This window comes from Tamandua tetradactyla, chromosome 12 (assembly GCF_023851605.1).
Source record: "Tamandua tetradactyla isolate mTamTet1 chromosome 12, mTamTet1.pri, whole genome shotgun sequence".
Taxonomy (NCBI): domain Eukaryota; kingdom Metazoa; phylum Chordata; class Mammalia; order Pilosa; family Myrmecophagidae; genus Tamandua; species Tamandua tetradactyla.
Genome location: NC_135338.1, coordinates 46837508 through 46863284, shown reverse-complemented (window position 1 = coordinate 46863284; position 25777 = coordinate 46837508). Strand labels below are relative to the sequence as shown.

Below are 25777 nucleotides of genomic sequence, written 5' to 3'. Positions count from 1 at the left end.
AATAGATTATTCGATTTCCAAGGCTTTACCTCCATGCCATGCTCATAGCCAATATCTTTGTTGACACTTCAATACCTCTTTCCTGAACTACTCCAAAACCTTTTTATCTGGTTTCTGTTGCCTGTCTGTTCTCTAGCTGGTCCTCTGTTCTATCTCCAGAACTGTCTTCTTAAAAATCAAATCTGATAATGTCACTCTATTCTCAACCATTGCTATAGATTCTCCACTGCCCATGACATGGACACCTACAACTTAAGACTTAGTTTGTGGTATTCATTATCAGACAAATAAATGGAATATGTCAACATGTTCCTTTTTCCTTGCATAATATCACTATTAGTTTTTCAAGATCCTTAAGCCCCAAGCCTTTCCCCTCTTTTTGCCCCTACCTATGTCTTCATCAATCACTTGTCTGTGTGCTGTCTCTTTTATGAATCCTATTCTTACCTTTCAAAGACATGGATTTTTCCTTCAACTGAAAGTCAAGGTTATATTAACAGTATTACTATTTCTCTGGGCAGGGGCTGCATCTTTTTATTTCTGAACTTCCATTATTGTTTCGTTCTTATATATTAATTAGTGAATAGATATTTGATAAGGGCATGAATGAATAAATAAATTTGTTATTTCTAGCTTCCTCTTTTCATCTTTCTACAAAGTTTTGCCTCTGTGTCTGTATCTATATCTTTTATATTTAACTTTCTGCTCAGTGTTTTGCAGATTCTCTTTCATGTTATCAGCCTCCACCAGAGATTCTGAGAGGTACGTTGAAAAACTATGAAAGTGATTAGATGTGTACATTGGTGCTCATATAGTTTTCATGTTTGTTCGCCACCTTTCATTATAATATGTGAGCTCTTACATGGGTGCCTTCAAATACTTATTCCAAAGCACAGGCATAAAAGGATGAACAACTGATATTATAAGTGGACAGATGGTAACTTACTAGATACTAGAATATTTCCTCTGCGATGAAGTCTATAATGAATTAATAGTAGCAAGTTTAAGAACTTTTTATTGTATTAAGAGGTATAATACAGGAACAGTATGTTGCATTTTTTTTTCTTATACTATTGGACAAAATAACCTCTTAAACATTTCATTGTATCTGAACTACGGAGTAAACCTTCAGAGCCAAGGGCTTTGATTTTTTTTTTTTTTTTCTTTTGTTAAAAGAAGTTGACAAGCTAAAAACTAGTTGAATAGATTTTTAAACTGAAAATAGCACAGAAGGAAAAATTTCAGCATGAAACAAAGTCTCCTGAAAGATTATTTCTCATATATAGGTTCATATGCAAATAGGAACTGATAGCCTTGTCTATACTAGATTTGATTTGACATTTTTTGTAAGTGACTCTTAGTGGTTTTCTATTTCAGTTGTCATAATCTGACAACCCAGGGTTGAAAAATTCTGGACCCTTTGTAAAATAAATTGTTTAAAAAGATTTCGAAGGTCTTGGGATAATGTTTTCAATATTCAGACATAGTTTTGAAAGAATGAAATAAATGGAGGAAGGTATATTTCTCAAGAAAAGAGCTCATAGTGAAAGGGATTCTGGCTTTCAAACTCAGGGTCCTAGGAAGCTTTAGTTCTCCAGCTGATTATATGATTGGGGTGCATATTAAATTTTCTATTCCTGAGATTATTCATTTCCAAAAGAAAGGATTTGGGCAAAGTTGTTCCTGATGATTTTTCATCTCTAGCTCCTTCTAGTTTTGAAATGCAGACTGCTCTTCAAAGAGGAGCAATTCCTCTGTAAAGCACAAATTGATCGTGTATTTCAAGAAATTAAAGTGCATTTTAGAGATGGAAGGCATCTCTCATTTTTAATTTGAGGAAGTGGAGGTCCAGAGAGTTGAGGATGGCCCTGACCCTCAGCACGTTCAGGGTCCTGGTCTCCATCTCCTGACCCTGGAGCTTCAGGCCCTTTGACAACCCTCCAGTATTCTGGAGACCAAGTAAACTGAGATGCAAAAGCCTTCTCTTGTGCAATTGCTGTTTGTTAATTTATTTTCTAACATCTCCTGATACCAAATGCAAATGTTTATACAGTGAAAAAATTTTAGGCATGTGTCTATTTGTCCTTTCCCATATCTGTAAATGAGACCTATATATGAGAAAAGTTTGTGATGTTATTGGCTCCTTAAGTAGCTGTGAAATGTAATAACTAGGTTCCAGTGACAGAGAAAAAGTGAATCAACAACAATAACAGTGTCAACAAACAATTGATTCTTCATAGCCTACATCTTGTCCCTTTCTGAACCTTGTTTCATTTGTTGTTTCCCTCATATAGGTATGATGCAAACTGATACATCTTGAGTCAAGTTTTTATTCTTTTATTTTTGGGATTAGGTCAGTGGAAGAAATTTTTTTATCAGGTTCTTTTGACACTTTGATGTCTTGGCTTCCTTGTTCAGCCTGGTAGTTTCCAGAATTGTTGCTAAAGTTTCTTATCCTTAAATGCTGAATCCATATGAGGCCTTCAGAGGAATGTGGTCATCCAGGGCTGGTCCCAAGTATCCGGACTTTTTCTCTTCTTTAGATCATGGCTCATACTATCATAAGCATTGATTTGAGTGGGATCTAGGAATTAAAGTCAACACTTTCTTTAAAAGTGTTTATTCCAAAGAGGGAAGATTCTTTGGTTTTGTAGAATCTTTTAATAGAGTGCTATAGCTTATCACTCCCATTGCTGCCTGTTCAGAATTATTCCATTCAAAGTAGTCATCATGAACAAAATGTAATCATTCATATGTTAAATGACTCAGCAAATATTTATTGCTTTATTTCAGCTGTTTCAAGTATGGTTCTATGAGCTGGGAAGGCAGCAGTGAAGCAAATAGATAATATCCCTCCCTCATGGAGCTGGCTGGGAAAACATACAGAAAATCAATAAACAAATAAAAAATATATTGTTATGTTGTTTTAACTGCTATAGAGAAAAGTAAGCAAGGGAAAGGCATAAATGCACCTGATGCCAGGTGATAGTTTAACTAATGTGGATAGGGATGGCTTCTTTGATGAGATGGTAGTTGAGCAGGGACCTGAATGAAAAACCGTGCAAATATCTTGGCCAATAATAATGTTCCAGGCTGAGGAAGAAGCATACAAAGACTTGAAGTGGGAATATTTTGGGTATATTAATATCTCAATTAGGAGATCAGTGTTGCTAATCAGTTAAGCTCAGGGAAGGTGGGAAGAAATGAAGTGATAGGGAACAAAATTTTCTGGACACAGAGGCCAATTTGAGAACTTCAGATTTGGGGTTCTGAGTAGGAGTTACTATGATATAACTTATGAAATGAAACACAATTTTTTCTTTGTTTGTTTCATCTAGGGTCATGTAAGGGTGGGTATCTATCACCTGGCATCTTTAATATAAACCTTATCATACTTTTTTTAAAATTTCTCTTCCTAGATTATAAGATCTATTAGTATGTCCTAGCTCAATGCCTGGCCGTTTTCATTTCCTAGGCTGCTCAAGAAAATACCATGCAAAGGATAGCTTGAGCAATGAGAATTATAATGGCTCATGGTCTTGAATCCAGGAAAAAGTCCAAATGAAGGCATCATCAAGGTGATGCTTTTTCCTGGAAGAAAATGTCATAGTGGGGCTGGTTGCTGGTGATTCTTGGAATTGGGTTCTTCTGTCACATGGCAATGCACATGGCATCTCCTCTTGATGTCTCAATTCTATTTCATTTATTTATACTCTAATTTGTGTTACTTTCTTCCATATACTTGCTTTTAGTTCATTGGATCTTTTTTAAAAATTGATCCTCCAGTTGTAAGGTACATCTCTGATTTGAGAACATCCTTCTTTTTTAATGTAAGCATTTAGAGCTATAAATTTCTCTCTCAGTGCTGCCCTTGCTGAATCCTATAAGTTTTGCTTTGTTCTGTTTTCATTTTCATTTCTATATTTCCTGATTTCCCTTGTAATTTTTTTCTTTGACCCACTGGTCATTTAAAATCACATTGTTGAATTTCCACATACTTGTATATGCTCCAGTTCTCCCTCTGTTAGTGATTTCTAGCTTCATTGCATTGTGGTAAAAAAAATATTGTTTGATTTCAATATTTTTGAAGTTTATGAGACTTGTTTTGTGTTTTACCATACAGACTATCCTGGAGAATGATCTATGTGCACTAGAGAAGAATGTGCATTCTGAAACAGTTGGATAAAGTGTTCTATTTAAGTGTGTTAGGTTGAGTTGGTTTATAGTATCATACGAGTCTTCTATTGCCTTACTGATCTTCTGTTTAGATGTCTTATCCAGTACTGAAAGTGGTATATTGAATTATTCAACTATTAATGCTGAACCATCTAATTCTTCCTTCAAATCTATCAATATTTGCTTCTTACATTTTGAGACTCTGCCAGTAGGTGCATATATTTTTATAATCAGTATGTTTCTTGTTGAATTGACTCCCTTAATAGTGTATAGTGAACTTTGTCCCTTGTAACAGGGGTGACTTAAAGTATAATTTACATGATATTTGCATACCTACCCCAATCAGCTTTTGGTTACTACTAGTATAATATGTAGTTTTTTCCATTTTTTCACTTTCAAACTACTTGTGTCCTTGAATTCAAGGTGATTCTCTTATAAACAACATTTAGATAGGTCATGCTTTTTATCCATACTGCCAAGCTCTGCCTTTTGACAAGAGAGTGTAATCTATTTACATTTGAAGTAGCTATTGATAAAGCAAGGCTTTCTTCTGCAATTTTGCTTCTGTGCCTTTATAAATCTTATAACTCTTTTGATCCTCAATTCTTCCTATAATGTCTACTTGTATATTTACTTGAATTTTCACATTGCACCATCTTGAATCTCTTTTCCTGTCCAAACTTTTCATATATTTCATTTCTGTTACCATGGAACTAAAATTATTATCCACATTTATAACAATTATGCTTGATTTGGTACTATTTTAACTTCAATTGCATACAAATACACTTTTCCTGCAATCCTTTATCCCCTCATCTTTTTGTTGGGCTTGATGCAAATTATATCATTATCTATTGTATATCTAAGACCATATATTTAAATTACTCTTTATGCCTTTGCATTTTAGAAATTGTAGGATGTAAAAAGTGGAGTTACATTACAAAAAAGACAATAGTACTGTCATTTATAATAACTATATATTTACCTTTACCAGAGTCTTCATTTCTTTATGTTACTTCAGTCCTTTCTTTTCAGTCTGAAGAACTCCTTTTAACATTGCTTATAAGGCACTTCTAGTGGTGATGAGCACCTTCATCTTTTGTTTATCTCCTCTGGGTCACAATGAAGACAGGATTTTAGGACCCACATGTCTGCTTCATCCCCCATCTCCTTCATCGTCCCTTGTAGGAGCCTAGGTTAGGTAAACTTGGGACCCTTCACCACCCTCTTTCTCCTCTTTTCCCAACCAGGGCCTCTGATCTGACAAGGCTGTTCTCTCCTGCATTCTTGGCTGGCTGGCTATCTGTGTTTGTATTTCATCACCCAAAGAAGTTTCACACAACATCCAAAACAGTTGCACACTATAGATCTTAATAGTTTTCAGTGTCAACTCTGTCTGGGATTTTATTCCTGAGCTGTCGGTTCCTTATGTTTGCATCCAGATAGTGAGATGACAGATTCTTTGAGTGTGAAGAGCTAACAAAAACAAACAAACCAAAGCAGAAAAGATATTTAACGGTCTTTGGAAATTAGTTTTGTTTTGGATGGTGATCTTCTTCAGCGCTTCTCTCTCCTATCAAGATTATTCCAGAGTAAATGAGAAATGCAGGGTCTTCTCTGTCTTATCTGAGCCTGAATGGAAAATACTTCTTTGTCTTAGGTTTACATTCTCATGGCTTTAAGAATTTCCAGTTTACAGGGGAATTCAAATGTCCCCTCTATTCCCTTTGGAATAGACTTTCACTCAGTCCTGGGTGCTGCATTGAATGACTTAATGCAGATAGTCCTTTGCCTTAGATTGTTTCCACTTAATTGTTTCTTTCACTGCTTTAACTACCTTAAGCTGCTTCTTTGTCTTCAAGACAAATACTGGGAAATGAGCCTGAGACAAGTTTCCTACTACAATATTTCAGATTTCCACTTAATAGATTGACATTGATGTATAGACACCCCAGTATGCAAATAGGGTTCCTCTGCTTGCTCTGGAACAGCACCAGGGCATGACAACAGACACTCCAGTTGGCTTCACATCATGCCTAAGCAACGGTGGGGGAGGGGTCAGCAAAGCCCTACCATTTTTCAAGCTACTTTTCTTGATTAATGCATTTACCAGCTTTCCAGAGTTTTGAAGAAGATAGCTCTGCCAGTTTTTGTTAGTTCTTCAGCGAGTCTATGGGAAGATACTACCTTGAAAATTTATACTGTCATTTGGTGGAATGGAAGTCCCTACTACAAAAACACCACAGCATGCTTTCTTTACCAGGAATGGTCTTCCCTTCTTCCTTATGACACCTCACTCTCAATCCCCCTTTAAATCTCAACTTAGATGCTCCTAGGAAACATCTCTAAGCCACAAAATGGGTACACATGACGTTCATTCTCTCATCTAAGACCCAGGTTAACAGTCATTGTTAGCTTCTGTTTTTCTTTGTAAATTCTCTACCTGTTGAGGGTAAGAACTATGACTATCTCTTCCAATGTTATATTCCCAGGGCCTAATATCCACATAATTAACAGATAAATATTGGTTGAATGAATGAACACACTGTGAATTCTGTTAGTTTAGAGCTAACACTACAAGTCAAAACAGATTTCAAAGTATTCAGTGATTATATGAATTCTCATTTGTCTAAAGTAGAATACATTATCTAAAGTGTGAATACGTATAAAAATATTTAAGATGACAGATTTGGAATTGGACAGTCACAAATTTGATTGCTACTTTCACCACAGCCTATTTGATCTTGAAAAATTTACTTAACTTTTATAGGTATGCTTTTTTCTTTGTATAGCTTTTTGTAGTACCAACAAAATAATATACTTGGAAGGATTAAATGTGGTTGTGCACAATACCAAATTACCCACAAAGCTAATGTTCAGTAACATCGGTTATTGATATTTGCAGGCCAAATCCTTGTAAAATCATGTCTTCCAACTTGATAATTTATTTTCACACACTGAAAAATTTGGAGAGTCCACATTATGATATTCAAAATTCCATGAAAATGATTTTCATTTGCTATGAATGTATACACTCAGTGAAGTTTCTCATGGTTCTAATGGATTCATGATGGATTCCTCTATTAATTATTTTTCTTTGTTCTGTATAATGCTCATTAGTTATGACACATGACACAAGCAACAAAAGAAAAATAGTTAATATAATGGCTATGCTTGGGATCAGTAGGTATTTTTTTTCCATTTGAGGGGAAATACCCTAAAAACAGTTTAAAAGAATGCAGTCTTGATGCCAGTCTTTACTTCCCTTGGCGTCTCTAAATGTGTTCACAAAATAGCCTCCCCAGTTCTGTCTCTTCTGTGTTCAAGGTGGGGAAAAAAGAGAAAAGAGGAGAGTAAGCCTTGTTTGTTCCTTTTATCAGGAAAGCAAACATTTTTCAGATACCCTTAAAATACATTGACTAAACGGTATGGTCTGGAAAGTGGGGTGTTGTTTTAAAAAAATTTTTTTCCATCTATTTCAAAGACAGAAAGACCGTAATGATGGCAAATTATATTGTTGGTTATAAGATATATTGACTTCTTATCAGGGACTAGGCCCTATGCTAACAATTGATATACATATTCTCTCATCTTCAACAGAGCTCTAGGGATTGGGGACTAACACAATCAGCCTTACTCTACATTAGGGCTTGAAATTAATTGATGTACCAGATGGCTATTTTATATTGAATTTCCTGGCAGAGGAATTGAACTTAAATATCATGGTCTTGAATATTTATTGAGGGAACTCCTCATCTTAGTGCTGGGGTTCCCAGAGGTGTAAATCTTGGCTTACAGTGTACTTGGGCAGGCATGCCCTGCCAATAAGAAGAAGGCAGACACAGCAGGGATCAAGAAAAGCCAAGTGCATATTTGGAAGAAGGGTGGTAGGTGAAAATAGATGTAAATTTTTTAGGAGAAATACTGTGGGAAAAGGCTCAGGTTATTGAAGCAGTGTGTTTGAGTTTAAGGTTAGCCAGTTTATAGGAGAAATAAAATGCCAAGACACGGAACTTTTAAAATAATAGGATACCATTAATTGTTCTTCATCATGGGTGAGGAAGTGAAGAAGTTACATTAAAAGTGACATAATACAAATACTAGTCTAAGCCTGTTTATGTAAAGAGACATTGGAAGGCAGGAGTAGAGTTAGGAAGACTGGAATAGATTCTTACCAGGTAGTTATATTCCAATAGAAATCTTTTCTGAATAGAGGACATCCAATGCTTGGACATATTTCCAAGAGTTTTCTTTTCATGAGAATCACTTTCTTTTTTCAGATATGACGAAATGGCAATACTCCAAATCAAAGACATGCACCTACTTTAATTCAAAGTGATCCTTCTTTTATAGGAAGGTATTACACATCCCAGTGGAACATGCACCACAGATAGAAGCCAGTGAATTCTTCAACAAGAGTTTTTTACTTCAAATAGCTTTGGAGACCTTGAATTTTTCAAGGCCTTCTCTATTTGTGATTGGTTAGATTGGACTAGTTGTTTAGTGTAAAAGACTTCCTGTGAGTCATATAGTAAAGGCAAAACCCTTATCCAAGTGATTCTTACAAAGCTATTCATGTACTATTGCTCCTTAAAGTCATCAGCTCAGAAGAAAACTATGTGCTGGTAAACATTATCATCTGATCGATGAGCTCATTTTCCCTCCAAACTGTGTACAGCACAATGATTCAGGTAATAAAGAGGTCAGCATCTGTAGGTTTGTCCTTAACTACAGATTATTATATTCTAAAAATGATTCAATATGATTGCACAATTGACAGTATAAATCATCTATTTCATATTTCCAACATTCTTTCACAGACACATTGTGTCACAGACATATTCTGTCACAGACATTTTCTTCTGAAGGGCTGGGAACTTGAATATCCTCTCATAATATTCTTTTTTTCCCTCCTTGAATGGAACTTTCATCATTTATACATTAGGAAACATTTTGAATGATAGAAGTCAATCCTCTGACTTATGTGGGCAGATTTCTACTCTGGGAATAAGAAAGTCTTTCTATAGTCTTCATAAATAGATATAATTGTGTCTTGAACAATATCGAATGTTATTGCTTTAGAATTATATATTGTCATTCATGAAATGTGATGAATTTCAAGTGGTTAACTCGGGAAATTTAATATAAGTTTGAAAATTCCTTAGGAAACTAAGAGTTTGAGGTTTGAGAGTGATGGGAATAAAAAAAAAATCTTTGGTACATTAAGGTAACTTAATTTCATTCAATATTGACATGTACTTTAATATAACAGGATTGCTCACAAAAATAAATCATTATGCATTAGGGTCAACAATAAGTACACTGAATGATTATAGGGAGAGTTATTTATAGCCAATAAACACAGATATTTCTTATATTTGCTTTATTGCTTATCAATACTTCACCAAAAAGTTGTTCAAGTTTACTTAAGACTTCCTATATCCAAGATATTGTGCCTAGGACTCTGTGAACACACACACACACACAAAAAAAAAAAGAAAAGAAAAAAGGGAAGAAAATCTGGCATAATCCTTCTTTCCAGAAATTTATAATTTATGAAGAAAAATAAAGTATGCCTAACAATAAAAAAATGTTACTGACATTAAATAACTGACAACTACAATTCTACAGAGCTTCACTGAAAAGGAAAACTACTTCTAGCTGGGCTCAGCATAGCATATTGGAGGCATCATGAAAGGTGCCAGAGGTTATTGCTTTGAGAAGAAACTTAAAGGACAGTTATGAGTTAGTTCTGAAAAAGTGATGAAACTTTGGAAGATGCCAGTGAGAGGAACAGTTGTGAGCAGCTGTATTCCACTCTATTTAGTGATTTAATTAATGGGAATGGCAGGAGAAGTTGCTGGAATGGTTGACAAACAATAGTTTATCTATTGGGTGATAAGAAGTTATTGAATGTTTTAATAGAGAGAATTAAATAAAATATCCTCTAAGAAGATGAATGGCATGGTTCCTTGGGAGTTGGGTGGACTAGCAGGTAAGATGCCTAATAAGGAGAATGAAGGAATATTCTAGGCTTCACAAAACAAAAGGAAGCACCGTTGAAATAGAGGAGATGGCAGGTAGATGTTCTCATCTCCCAGAACTCGATTACTTTATTGACTTATATCATGTGAGGGGTGAAGTGGAGGATCAGGGAATGTGCCCCATGTCCCTCAGAACGAGGTGCATTTAACTCATCATGGGGAGGCTAAGGTGAACGACAGTTGCTCTTGGACCCAGAGAAAGACACATACGCAAGGGAACATGCTCTCTTGTCTTCTTTATGGGAGGATGTAAATGGTAAACCATATTAGCTAGGATGAGAAAAATAATCAATAATATTTGATGCCTTATTTAATGCCTGAGGTAGAAATTTTATTTCTAGAAAAATTACTATAGGAACACCCCAATTAGGACTTGTCTAGGATGGAGACACCATTAAATTTATAAGCCATCCCAAGACATTTTTATTAACTAAATTTATGTTTTGTCCTTTAATATTTTCACCAATTTCATGTTGCATTTAATCTACAAGGTATTTCTTGTCTAGACGTACCTGGGTATGACAAGCATAGACAGAATTGCTAAAGTAAATTGCAAGATCATGGCAACTATAGGGCGAAGTTAAGAAACTTTAAACTTTAAGTCAAGTTTCTCTGTCCTTCTCTTATTTCACTATTAATGCATGATCTTCAGTCACACTTAAAAGAAATCATTTCTCATTCAAAATTCATTACATTTTAATTGCAGATTTATTAACACAACTGGCAGCTTTGTATTGATTTCTGCAGGATGTTGTAGAAACTGGGAACAGGCATAGTGCACCTTGTAGAACTGACAGCACTTCACACTAAGTGGCAAGGATGTTGTTACACACAAACACTTGAAAAAGATCAGAGCATAACAGAACACTCATGAGCAGTGTGGGAGAAAAAAATGTACTAACAAAAAATGTGAGAAAGAAAAACATAGAGGCAGTACTCACATTTTTAATGTTAGTAAAGTATGATAAGCATGGGTTTAAGGTATAACTTTTCATTAATTCTTGATGCCTATGTTCAGTCCTACACTTTTCTACTACAAAAGTAACACCCAGATCATGTTAGAGATAGTAAAACAATCAAATACTAAGACTCTGCTTTCACATATCATTGCCCATAAATCCACAAAAAAATAATTAGCTGTATACATACGCTAACAAAATTTCAGATGAAAATGGTAAACTTCAATCCCTAGTCTATCTAAATACATATTTTATTTGATCATTGGAATGACTGAATAATTCAGATTTGATCTCTATAGTTAATAATTTTGGATCCAAAAACAGAGATTTGATTGTAAGTTAAGTATTTCCATGTGTCACAGATATAAAATGCTGATCACAGTTTCTGAAACAAAAATTTGGATTCCTGTTTGACAAATAAGGATACAAGATGGAGAAGATGAGTGATACCATTTGAAAAAGGATTGGCCCAGAAAAATATGAAAAACAGAAAAATGTCCACGTGTCTCTAGAGAAAATGCTTTACCTAGTCTTTGCTCTACAATAAAGAATAATTCTGGTTAGTAAATATGTCAGACATAGAATTTAATTATGGGCATATATTTTTCTAAACTAGACATTTTTAGAAATACATATTAGCAGAGAAAAATAGCTGAAATAATTTACTCCATCAGTGTCCTGCTTGGGTGGAACTTAATGTGCAGGCCAGGGAAGGACATTTAAGAGAGTGGATTTACAGAGATTAAGGTGTCATTTCAAACCCTGGACCTTTAACCACTCAGTGTGTGCCTATGACTATTTAAGTTTAAATTTCTATGGAAGATACTAGCTTTCAAGCTCAGAAAAATCTGCCCAGTCTCTCCTGTTTTAAAACAGATCTAAACATCCATGCATTCCTGCTGTCTGTGATTGCTGGGTCTGCATGATCCCTGGCATACTTTACTGTACAGGATGGATTTGTAATACAGCTCCAGACCGCCCTCCTGAGTACCACCCAAACTTCGGCATGCATGTGAATGACCTGAGAAACTTGCTTAGAAAGCAGATAACTGGAAATTATCACCAGGCAATCTGATTCCCTAACTCTGGGAAGTTCAGGAATTGTTAAGAAGCTCTGTGAGTTATCTTGAAACAGGTTATCATGGATCACGCTTTGGCCAATACCCTATAGACTTCCTGGCAGAAGTGAAAATTCTAAGAACTCAGTCGGCTCCCAGGCTCCAAATTTTACAAGGTTGGACAAGAAGATTTGCTATCTGCTTGGCCAACACGAGTTCCTAGAACACTTTCAATCAGGTCTTCTGTACTTTTGGGATGTGGACTCAGATAGTTGGTAGTTTCTAATTCAAAACTTTTGAAAGTCTGTTTTTTAATCCATCCAATTACTTTCTAAAGCCTAAAGGTAAAAATTTGACTGGAGCAACTTATAGATTTCACCTTAAAAATACTGAAGTCTTTTTTTTTAAATTCATTTTCATTTTTGAATGCTTAGACAGAAAATTTGCCAGAATTTTTTCTCTGATGGAAAATTTCAAGAATAGAACAGCTGCATTGGATGCTATTGTGCATAGATCAAGGTATAAGATGATTGAAATGTTTTATTTCAATGAAATTGTGCGCAAAATCACATGGGGACTTATGCGATGACAAGCGCATTATCTTTCATGTCTACAGTTTCATAGACAATTAACACAGAGACTAATAAATCATTGGAATCAGTTACTTATTTTGTCTTCTCACTTCCCAATGAAACTGTTAGTCTTCCTGACATTTTTTTCATATCTGACAATGAACAGACGATATTAATGACAGCTTCCATATTTGTGTTTCCCCTGATATAATTTGACAGTGAATAGATCTTACTAGTAGAAGTCAATATATTAGTTTAAAAATTTTTCATTTTTACATTCTTAAAGAGGTAAACAGCCAGAGACTCAACAAATGCACTTTTATTGTCATCACTGATGGTAATAAAATAATAGCAGCCATACTTCTGTAATTTTTTGAGTCTACTTTGTGCAAAGCCATAGCTACTTTTGAGCTTCTCCAAACAGTACTTCAAAGTGGTATTGATACCATTTTACTGACAAAGGAAATTCAGAACAAGGAGGTGAATTAACTTATGAAAATCTATATAGTTAGATTTAACTCCTGTCTGTTTGAGTTTAATGTTTCTGTTCTTTCAAATAAGTTGAGTTGCTTAATTACTTGGTAGGTTGGAGTATCTCTGTGCTAGGTAACCTCAAGAATTAAAAGCTGTTCTTTTATCATAAAAGCATTCCCTGGACTTTGTCTCTTCCAATTACACTTTAGTTAGAGCAAAATGCTTGCATTAGTACTATTTTCAAAATTGTTAATTAAATTTTAACTTTTTTCAAATGACCATCTCTTCTATTCTGATGGTAACATCCACCAGCGTTCTTTTGTGCTTTTTGATAATTCATATCTTTCAGTACAGTGCCTAAGATAGGATAGAATTCTGTCAATTTTTATTGAAATATGAATAAATCAATGCCAATGTGACCTGAATGCCCTAAGTGTTGGTGAAGCATGAAGGGGTATAGGCAGGAACTGGAAACTTGCATTGCAAATACTTGCTCCCCTGAATATTTGAGTGAAGGGATCTGGTGTTCTAAATATGTTTGCAGACACAAACTTATTAGTAAATAATGGGGTTCATTTGTAAGATGGGGGGGTACTCAGCATAAGTTGTCTTTCTTTGGCTTTTCTTTGTGAGGAAGCATAAAACAACTTTCATAAAATGGAATTTTGATATACATCTATTTTTTCAAAGTATTGGTAGGTAAGAATTGGGCAAATACCTTAATAATGTTTTGTGTTTTAACCTAACTACAGCTATGGTTGCATTTTATGCAATCCATTATTTTTCTCAAAGGCCAGAGTCTATATTCTGTCATTAGAAGTAGTACATTAGCCTGATCTTTCTCATTTTTGTTGCTTTGTTTGGAGCTGTATGTACCCTAGAAAAAAACCCTGTTCTTTAACTTAATCCATTCCTGTGGGTGTAAACCATTGTCTGCAGAACGTTTTGATAGGTTACTTCGATTAACATGTGACTCATCTCAATCAGGATGGGCCTTGACCCTATTAATAGAATTCTTTATAAGCAGAATGAAATTCAGACAGGTAGAGACAAAGCCATGGGGAGCAAGAAGCCAAAGATCACTGGAATCTGGGACAGAAAGGAAAGTTCAGGAGAGGCTACCATGTGCATTGCCATGTGACAGCAGAACCAACGACCGAGAATCGTCAGCAGCCGGCCCAAGAACATAAGTCTTCAGGAAGAAAATATCATCTTGATGAAGCTTAATTTGGACTTGTCCTACTTCAAAACCATGAGATAATGAATTCCTATTGTTCAGGTCAATCCATTGCATGGTATTTGCTTAATTAAGTAAGCAAGGAAATCTAAAACAATTGCTTTTTGCATCCCTACTGCATACCAATTAATTCCCTTTAAGCTCATATTATTGCACCTATTAGACACTTTGGACAGCAATGTTTTTTTGTTTTGTTTTGTTTTGTTTGAAATGTCAATAGCTTAAACAGACTTCCTGAAAAAAACAATTTTTTTTCACTTTCAACTTGACAATTCAAATACTCAACTGCCAATATCCAACCATCTTGACTTTTTTTATTTTCCAAGAGACAGCAGGACAATTAGCATGGTTAGTACCTGAAGTTAAGAGGTAAAAACCATCAAAAAGCTTTGCTGACATGATTTGCTCACAGCAATCACCCATCTTAGCATTTTCAGCATCTCCTTTATCGAGTGGAAAACATCATAAATCACAGTCTGGAAGGAATATTAAAAACTTGTCTAGGAAAGATGTGCACTAGGTCAAAACTTTACTACATCTCTTGAATTAGCATTCCTTGTTGGAAGCTATGCTACCTACATGGGTGCTTTTGGGAGTGAGATGTATAGTGGTTATGAGTAGAGTTTGCAGCCAGAATTCCTACGTGCAAATCTAGACTCCACCTCTTAATAGCTGTGCAACATTAGACAAGTTACTTAACCATTCTAGGCCACGATTCCACTTGTAGAATATAATAATAAAAATAGTTCCTGACTTATATGTTGGCATGATGATAACATTAGTTATTCCTTTATTCATTGTTATTTCATTAGCACAAAGAAAAATCTTATTCCAGAAATATCTTGAATCTTAAAATTGCTTTAGTGACATTTTAGACTAGAAGGCTCAGTCATTTCTGCTTTTGTATAATTCAGAGTAACTCTGTAAAGAAGAGTCAGACTTTACTATTATCTCCATTTTAAGGGGACAGCTAAGACAGACACCTTGTCCCTTTCCAAAAGACATAGGAATGTCTTTGAATAGTAGAATGAGCATTAGGACATTATTCTCTTCAACTTTTATGAATTTCTATTAGAAATCAATCAAATTGTTGCATTTGCTTTAAAACTAATAAAATGTATGTTGAATTATGAAGTGAAAAGCTACTTTAGAACTATTCTAAATTAAAACAAACTGAAAAAATACCCGCATACTTTAACTCCTGGTATTTAAAGTGTCCATGAGAATCAAAACCTGTGATGCTATTTATTTCAACTCAATGTATCACCAAGTAGCTGGCTAGGTGGAACCTCAGTTCCAATCTTCTTCTGCCTGCTCTTTAGCCTTTGGACTTTCCAGAAAGTCTTCATTTTTGGCTTTAAGTACAGGACCAAAAAAAATGAAAGAATGCTTTCATTATGACCTTACTTGTAGTACTTTTTTGAAGAAAAGTACCTTATTATTAGATACATATCTCATAGATCCAAATTTACTTGTCAAAGAAAACATGTATTATCTTACTGGCTATTGTCGATGACTTGTTAAGTCATTTTGCAGAGAATTCAACCAAAGGCTTGCCTTTCAAATTTTAATATATAGCATTTGCATATGTCTTACTGGTAGGGTTTAAATTTTAATCTTGTAATCTTCCTGTTTTCATCTTTCTTTTTAAAACTTAAATATGCTGTCTTCAAACCTGGCATTGTATAGAAACTACAAGGTCTCAGCACATGAGTATATCAGAAAAGATTCCACGGTTACCATGGGATACCAGAAAATAGCTTTAAGTGATTTAAACAGTAAATAACTTATTGCAAGTATACCAGGGACTCACAGAAGCAACAAGAAGAGGAGAACCTGACTTGGAAATGAGGAGGCAACGATGCAGGTTGGGAGTTTAGGGAGTTGGAACTCTACAAATGGTAACATGGAGAAGAGGAATGGTCAGGATATATCACTCACAGAATGGATTGTCCACAAATAACACCAAGAGTCAACCTTCGTCGACTCTGAAGTGCTTTACAACTGTATCTCATTTAACCATCATTACAATTCTATGCATTTGGTACCATTATTCTTCCCACTTATAAATGAAGAAACTAAGGCAGATAATTAAGTAATCTGTCATAACCCTATGGAATGAGTTGCTACAGCATTCCACCATAGAAACATAGGTTCAGGGCACAACAAAAATTTTCAGCAAATAATCCCTTTATTATTTGTCACTTAGACAACACAGAGTCCAAAAGAATAGGGGAAGAAGTCCCATCATGTCCAGTCTCCCAGGGTGGCCAAAAACTGCTCCAAATTGTGACACTAGATGGAAGCTCCAAAGGCAGCACTTCACATCAGAGAGGAGAGATGAATCTATAGAGTTTGAGTGTTATTTTTATCTACCTTGTGATGTTGGGCCCCACCACTGTGAATTTCTGTTCTGATAAACATCTCTGGATTGCTTGTTCCTGATTTCCAGACTTAAAGTCTGGCTGGGCTTTTTCATTAGACTTAACATCTTCCCCAGATTGTGGAATGGCACTCAATAGAAAAGAAAGTGAAGGGAGCAGAAGGCTAACTCTTAGCAGGTGTTTCTGACTTCCTTAAAGAGGGAAATTGGGGTAGGTGAGTTCTGGGCAAAAGCCACTTAACAGGTGTCTGACATCCCTGAGACCTCTAGTAAGTGATAGAGTTAGGATTCAAGTCCAGGCTGGCTGGTCTTTATGTGATGCTAGAACCCTGTCACTTTCTATAACAGAAATTTAAGAATTTTCAAACCCTTTGCTCAAGATTCAAAATCAATTATAGGCTCAGCATATTATCCTAGCTAATTTCTCATGATGAAATTCAGATATTGTTAAGGAGAGAAAATAGATGTCAGAAAGCAAAAAAAAAAAAAAAAAAAAGGATACCATACAAAGTCTGCCATTTATTACACTCCATTAAAATGAATATTTGTGATCACTCCTTTATTTAATAAGACTAAAGAATGTAAACATAATCATTTTTTCACATTACTACTAAGACTTTTTGTTTGATTAAATACATAGTTGGCTACATTTTGAATTATAACACGTAAAGATACACTGATTGAAATAGTTTTCATTTCTAACTGTGAAATTACTTTGTCTAAAATTATCACTGTTGTAATAGAACAGAAAGTGTTCATACTGTGTGGAGCAGTGAAGGTATTGACAAGTGTTTTAAAAACAGGATGCTTTCATCCAACCGAGTCAAGAGGAATCTTATTTCTGAGAAGGACACTGAAGTATTACAAAACTATCTTCTTTCTCTTATGCCACACAAAGGCAAAGCATTTTTTTCAAGGTCACCACGGGTGCATGCATTTGCAATGTAATGGAATATGCAATTATTCATAAAATAATTCATTGGTTATGGAAAAAAAAACCTTCAAATAAATATATGTTCAGTGTTTTAAGGTAAGGACATTATTCAAATACTTGGCTTATGCTGGCATTGTTTAACTAGGCTGAGGTTTCTTGCTTTTTTTTTGTTTGCTTCTTTAATGTGATTTGCTAATTTCATGCTTCCAGAATGTCAACAAGGGTAACAAAATAGCAATTTAAGGCCACATTAAAAGCTGAACTAAATGACACCATTCTACCCAAGATATTAAAACAAAATTACAGTGTGTCTTCCTATCAGAAGGCAGCTTTGTAACAATGCAGAGTGGGAAGAAAAGATTTTTGTTTCTCCCCTTCTTCCTAGGACTGTGGTAGCTCTGTGGGGGGTTGAGAAGCCCTAGCCTTTTCTTCAAAGGGCCCTCACTTATTCTTGCTAAAAGAACTACTGATGGGACAACTCAATTCTCCTTTCTCTTGGATTATTCATTTTCTTCTTAGGGTAGCCATGGTAAGTTTTGAGGGTGAACTAAGTGTGTATAGACTTAGAGGGGACACACTATCTTACTTCTGGATAAAGCTCACTAAAATGAAACATGGGGATTTAAAGGTGATAAACTTTTCTCTCTCTACTCACATCAGAATATTTAGTGTTGCCAATGTTTAGGGCATTGATCAGGGTCTCCCCTCCCCACTACAGCATGTACTTCTCCCTCCACATCCAGCAGACAAGATAGCAGTGCCTTCTTATAAGCTCATCCCTTCATGATTAGTATCATATGGATACTCTATTACTATTAACAATAGACAGTTTTCTTACCTTTGTGTGAATTGGTATATTTGCCTTTACATCACATAGGAATGAAGAGGAGAGTAAGTGAAGAGTACAGAAATCTTGGAACACATGTTCAGAAAAAGATTGGAAACACAACCATCAGTAAGTTCAAATATTTGTGAGTCACTTTCTGAAACACTTTCCTACTATCCATTGGCTTATTTCATCCTCATGACAGTCTTGTTACGGTAAGAAAGGAAAGGAAAATGGTACTTAACTTCATAGAAGATAAAACTAAGAAAGTTAAATCAGAGGGCCAGTATGAGATTTCTTCTAAAATCATGAAAATATCTGTAAGTTTAAGCCTTTAGCTTTGGGAAGAAAGGAGATTAAAAAAAAAAACTCAGTGTGCTCCTTGGGAAGATCAATTTTACACTCTGATGCAAATCTTGAATGATCTATTTCTCTGAATGTGAGAACTTATTTTTGTGTGTGTGAATTTTCATGTGTAAAAGTTTTTTAAAGATGCAGAAGACTTTGTCTCATACAGAAGAAAGACTATTATTAAGCCAATGTAATATCTCAAAAATACTCACCCAAGTATCAGGTATTGGATGCTAATTGCTGGTTGGCCATGCTTCTTTGAACTTCTAAAGCTTTTTTCCCCCCTTCATTATAATTGTAATGGTTTGAAGCTCTATCTACCCCCAGAAAAGATCACCTACTTTTCCTCCATTCCTGTGGGTATAAACCTATTGTCAGTGGGCCTTTTTTTTTTTTTTAGGCTATTTCAGTTGAGCTGTGACCCACCTCATTCATGGTTAGTCTTAATCCTCTTACTAGAGTCCTCTAAAAGAGGATGAAACTCAGAAAAATGTCACAGGGACACCAAAAGATGAAATTCAGAGAAGAACACAGAGAAGATGGATGAGAGAATATCCAGAGAAGCCAAAAGAGATAGAAGGTAAGGACGGACACACAGAAAACAGAAAGCAAGCCAAGGATGAAACAGACAGACCAGGAGACATTCCCATGTCCCTTCCTATGTGACTGGAGTCCAGGATAAACAGAGGAAGTGCCGGATGTAATTTCGGCCCGTTCCTCTAGCTCTCTGCCTAGCAACATATTCAAGCCATTCCATTGGACCTTTCTGCTCTCAGCACACCCAATCCCTCGCTGCCACCCTTAGCCTCCTCACCAATCACGCAGCGCGCCTCCCCTGCCCCCCCCCTATTTCCGCCTCACCACTATATAAACCTCTGTACTTCCTCTAATAAACGTTCTGGTGCCCACGCCTTGCCAGCTCCGCCAGTTCCCCTGAGTCTTCCTTTGTCTTGCGCGCTGTCCACACCTTCGAGCCCCCCGGAACCGAAGGCAGATCGCGACTGTTTCGATTCCCCCGTTCCCTACGAGGTAGATCCCAAGCGGGAGCTCCGGCAAAAGCGCCCCGAGCTGGTCCCACAGTTGGCGCCCGAACAGGGACCGGCACTACTGGTCTCCTCGTCAGTCCCGTTCCCCGTCGCTTGACAGGTAAGGGCCCCCGTCCCTAACGGCAAGGGACCCCATATAAAATTATTCCATTACTCTTTCCCATGAAATACTCAGCGTACTGGCTCTTGTTAATTTGCCCTCTTGCCCTGCTGTTTGCCATAGGGCTAGCAAAAGTTGCCCCAAGCGACTGGAACCTTTTACAAAGAGTTTTCCTCGCCTTAGCGTTCCTCTTCATTATAGCGTGCATTAAGAAGCCTCAATTTTCTCTCGTTTCACCGTAACCTATTCTTAAGTTCCCCGGTCTTTCCCTTTTACCGCCCTATTAAAATAAGCGCTTCCCCCCCCCCCCCCCCCCCCCCGTCTCTTACCTACGCTCATCACTGTTCGTTCCTGCCTTCAAGGCTCGCTGCCTCCAACTCGCTGTGCCCCGCGAGAGGCCATGTCTGTGCAATATCCACCTGAGGCAGAGGATTCTCCTGATGACCCTGAGTCGGACACTGAAGCCTTATTTGAACAGCTTAACAATGCGCTCGAACTTGACCCCCCCCCAAGCTAAACAATATCGAGGCTAGTGAAAATGGCGAACTTCCTCCTTCTTGTTCGAATGGAGACAAAGAAAACAGGAAGTGCCCTTCCCCCGCCCTCACTGGGGAAAGCCCCTGGCAGCCATTTTTGTGCCTCTGCTCTGCCCTGTCCGCCATCTTATGATCCCACTGCCCCGCCCGCCATCTTGTAATGGCCCACCACCCACAAACACGCCCCCTTGGCCGCCATTTCAGCGAGCCGCAGAGGCCGCTAACCCCTGGCATCCCTCCCGCGATTTTGCCTGGGACAATCACCCCAAACCCCTTGCTCATACCAACCCCTTTGCAACTGCGTTGTCCGCTCTTCAGCAGCCAATCTCGTGCTTCCCTATGAATATCCAACCCACTCTGCAACGCTCTCTCCTTTGGTACCCCTTTAATGCCGACGAAGTTAAACGCCTTCGCAAGGCGGTCAAAGCGGATGGCCTTAACAGCCCTTATGCCACCCATCTCCTAGAAGAGCTGTCCCAACAATTATGTACCCCTGTTGACTGGATCTCGTTAGCACGAGCCATTCTTACCCCCAGTCAATATATTGACTGGCGAGCCCATTTTCATTCAGAGGCAGAAAAACAAGTTATCACTAACCATGCCTCCGGCATTGACCTCCCGGCTGAAGCCTTCACCGGGACATGCCCCTTCACCCTTCCTGCGCACTACGTGCAAGCCTCACCGGGCTTCTGGCTCCAGTTAAGGAAAGTAGCTCTACGAGCCTTCCGCACATGTTCACCTGCTAAGCCAGAAAAATTTACTAAACTTACTCAAGGTAAAGAGGAGGATTTCGCCTCCTTTGTCTCACGGGTCACTGACACCTGCGAGCGAAAAGTAGCTGACAACCAAGCTCGAATGGCACTTGCCAAAGAGCTCATTTTTGAGGGAGCCCTCCCTGCTTGTACGCAAGCGCTCATCCTAATAAAAGAAAAGGGGGTGCACGACTGGGTCCTAGCATGTACTAACATCGACGCTAGTGCCTCCTCTCTGGCGCAAGCCATCGCCACCGCCATGTCTCTCACCTCAGGCTGCTTTAGATGTGGCAAAACCGGTCACTTTGCCAAGGAATGTCCAACACCAAGCCCCCCTCCGTGCAGGCCCCAGCGCAAACCTCCTGCGCCCTGCCCACGCTGCAATGATGGCTACCACTGGGCCCGAGATTGCCCTTTTTCCACCACCACCCTCCCTCAAACGGGAAAGACGGTGATAATCACCCCGTAGATGTCTCACTAGTCACAGCTGGTCAGTTCCTATGGGGCCAGCCAAAAAACAAAAACAAATAACCATCCCTCCAGGGCCTAAAGATATCCTGAGAAAAACCCTTCTGTTCTCTTCCAGCACTCCCACAGTTCCTGCTAAAACCTCCCAGAACGCAGCCAACCAACATACAACCGAATCCGTGCGTATCTAACCACTGATAAGATGGCCCACCATACAAGGGTCCAACGCTCTCATCCTCCACCCTCTTCTCCTTTTATCCCACTCCTCATATTCATGCTTACCCTTGCCTCCACAGGTCAAGCTGTCGAACTCTGGGCCGCAGTGCAAAATCCACCAGGAGTTCTTTTCCTCACACCGGACAGTCCGTTCTTCCCCACTCTACTTCACTCTTCTTGTTCTCTCGGCCTTCTTTGTAATCCCCACCTTTTGACTACTCAAGCCCCCCTTAATGTCTCACTCACTCCACCCGCTCCCGCTCTCTTATTCTTCACCGATATCAATGGCAAAAACTCCAATCTTTCCTCATGCCCCCCTCCATTCATTAACTGCCTCAATATCACCTCTGCCAACATCTCGGAAACCTATTGCCCCGCTGACAAAAGCAAAAATTGGACTTCATTAATGCTGCTTAGCACCTCATGGCCCTCTGCTGAGCACTACCGCCAAAATGGCTCTATGCCATACCTGAACTTAACCTCTTCCCCCACTAACGGCACCAAACCCACCGGCACATACAGCTCCCCAAAACATCCATATGCCTCACCCCCTAGCTGGCCTTGTTCTACCCCCCACCCGGCTTTAACCCGTGAGCGCAAATCCCTCCCCATCACTCATCTTACTTGGTACAGTTGTCACTTTCCCACCCCCATCCTTTTCGACCGTATTAATAACTCCTCCCTGCCTTTTCTACCCAACTCCTCCTTTGCATTTTATGTCCCCATGATTGGCGTTCAGGCCGGACTAGTCACCTATGCAACCTCCGTTCCCACCTTCTCAGACATGTTTCTATGCGGGTCTTGGGCATGCCTTAACCTCCGACCCCTCATTTGCCTCGAAAACTGCACAATAACAAACACAACCATAAAACCACCAGACTCTTTGGCATCAAAGTCATCGCCCTTTAATATAACGCCCGGCCCCAACATTACTATATGCACCCAGGTTTTCGTTCAACCGCCTTTCGCCTTCTTGCTCTGTCCCTCCCCACCCTTCCAATACTCCTGCTACCTTGCAAATTTCTGGAACATTTCATTCCCCTATGCCTTTCTAGTCCTACAGCCCCGCCTACTCTGGATTCCTGTCATTGTCACCACCTGGGTCGCCCCACAACTCTCTCTTTCAGTCCCTGCAGAAACTCTACATAGCAGAGCGAAAAGAGATTTCGGGGTCACCGCTGCCATCACGGCTGCCTTCATCGCGTCCGTGGCCGCCGCCACCACCGCCGCTGTTGTGCTTACCCAAACCTCCACCATCGCCAATGTCCTCGAAAACATCACCCTAACTGCCGCCCGCGTCCTCGGCGACCAGGACGCCATCAACCTCCTATAACACCGTGCTATCTTCCACCTGCAATACCAAATCGACTTAATGGCGCTAGATATCGAAGCGCTCTACGAACTCGCTTCTTCCACATGTGATGGACGCTACCCCTTCTCCCACCTCTGTATCACCCCAATACCCATGAATAGGTCTCAACCCCGCCTTACCCTTCGCGATTGGATCTTCACTGCCTATAACGAGTCCTTCTGGAACCATACCCACCAGCTCCAAGCCAAAATTCTTACCCTGCAAGAAACCACCGTCCCTAAACTCTCAACCACCCTTCTCTCCGAGTTAGCAGCAAAATTCTCCTCACTCTTTCAACCTTCAAACCTAATTTTCTATAATATTCTACTCCTTCTTCTAATTTTACTCATCCTAATTGTGTGTTTAGCCCAGTGTGCTTCCGCCGACCGGCAAAAAACCCAACTACTTGCTCTTGCTACCCTACAGCTAATGAGGGGTACCGCCTGCCTGGAGGAGCGCCGCCAAGCTTAGGTCTGGTTAGCCAGTGTTGCCCACCCTGGGACCTAATCGCCCGGCCAGTGAGGGTCCCCAGGGTAAGTCCGTGAGTATGGGTCGGTATTGCCCTTCGAGAGATTCCAAGGGAGCCTGCTACCCACCTGGCCCTCTGGTCGCTCAATACCTAGCAGCGTGCCCTCTTTTCTTCACTTCTCCTCTAACCTTATCCCTCCTTTAAAATAAAAAAGGGAGGCATTGCCGGATGTAATTTTGGCCCCGTTCCTCTAGCTCTCTGCCTAGCAACATATTCAAGCCATTCCATTGGACCTTTCTGCTCTCAGCACACCCAATCCCTCGCTGACACCCTTAGCCTCCTCACCAATCATGCAGCACGCCTCCCCTGGCCCCCCCCATTTCCGCCTCACCACTATATAAACCTCTGTACTTCCTCTAATAAACGTTCTGGTGCGCACGCCTTGCCAGCTCCGCCAGTTCCCGTGAGTCGTTCCTTTGTCTCGCGCGCCCTCCACACCTTCGAGCCCCCAGAACCAAAGGCAGATCGCGACTATTTCGGTTCCCCCGTTCGCTACGAGGTAGACCCCAAGCGGGAGCTCCGGCAAAAGTGCCCTGAGCCGGTCCCAGCAATATCTCAAAAATACTCACCCAAGTATCAGGTATTGGATGCTAATTGTTGGTTGGCCATGTTTCTTTGAACTTCTAAAGCTTTTTCCCCCCTTCATTATAATTGTAATGGTTTGAAGCTCTATCTACCCCCAGAAAAGATTACCTTCTTTTCCTCCATTCCTGTGGGTATAAACCTATTGTCAGTGGGACTTTTTTTTTTTTAGGCTATTTCAGTTGAGCTGTGACCCACCTCATTCATGGTTAGTCTTAATCCTCTTACTAGAGTCCTCTAAAAGAGGATGAAACTCAGAAAAATGTCACAGGGACACCAAAAGATGAAATTCAGAGAAGAACACAGAGAAGATGGATGAGAGAATATCCAGAGAAGCCAAAAGAGATAGAAGGTAAGGACGGACACACAGAAAACAGAAAGCAAGCCAAGGATGAAGCAGACAGACCAGGAGACATTCCCATGTCCCTTCCTATGTGACTGGAGTCCAGGATAAACAACAGCATTTCTTCAGGAAGAAGGTGCCATCCTGATGATGCCTTGATTTTAGATTTTTCATGGCCTAAGAACTGTAAGCTTGTAAGTTAATAAATCACCATTGTAAAAGTCAACCCGTTTTAAGTATATTGCATTTCAACAGTATTTCAGTTTGCTTATCCTGCCAGAGTGCAATATACCAGAAATAGATTGGCTTTTACAAAAGAGATTTATTAGGGAACAAATTTATACATTTTAAGGCAAAAAAAAAAAAAGTCCACATTAAGGCATCCAGAGAAAGATACCTTGACTTTGAAGACCATCTGGGACACCTGTGTCAGCTGGGAAGGCACGTGGCTGGTGTCTGCTGGTCCTTGCTCCTGGTTCATTGCTTTCAGCTTCTTATTCCAGTGGCTTTCTCTCTAAGTATCTGTGGGTCCACACTTAGTTTCTTTGGGATAAACTATGGATTTCATCTCTTAGGTTTCACCTCCAAATATCTGTGTCTTGGTTTCATCTTTGCTTTCTGCGTCAGCTCTGAGCTCTCTCTATGTTTTTTGCCCTTTATTCTCTTCATATTGAACTCCAGTAAATGGATTAAGTGCCAGCTTGAATGGATGGAGTCACATATCCATTGAAACAATCTAATAAAATGTTCCCTCCCACAATTGGGTGGGCCACATCTCCATGGAAACAACCTAATAAAAAAGTTCCACCCAATAGTAAGTCTTCCCGTATAAGATTGGAT

The 25777-nt window shown here is 38.9% G+C and overlaps 2 long non-coding RNA genes across 3 annotated transcripts in view; one reads left to right on the top strand and one right to left on the bottom strand.

Moving 5' to 3' along the window:
- Window positions 1-25777, bottom strand: part of LOC143651497 (uncharacterized) — a 153388-nt gene that overhangs the window by 5607 nt on the left and 122004 nt on the right. The gene's annotated exons all lie outside the window — the stretch shown is intronic.
- On the top strand, window positions 18226-19854 carry LOC143651496 (uncharacterized). Its single transcript, XR_013159981.1, has 3 exons — window positions 18226-18366; window positions 18715-18792; window positions 19415-19854. It is a non-coding gene; the product is annotated as an uncharacterized LOC143651496 (long non-coding RNA).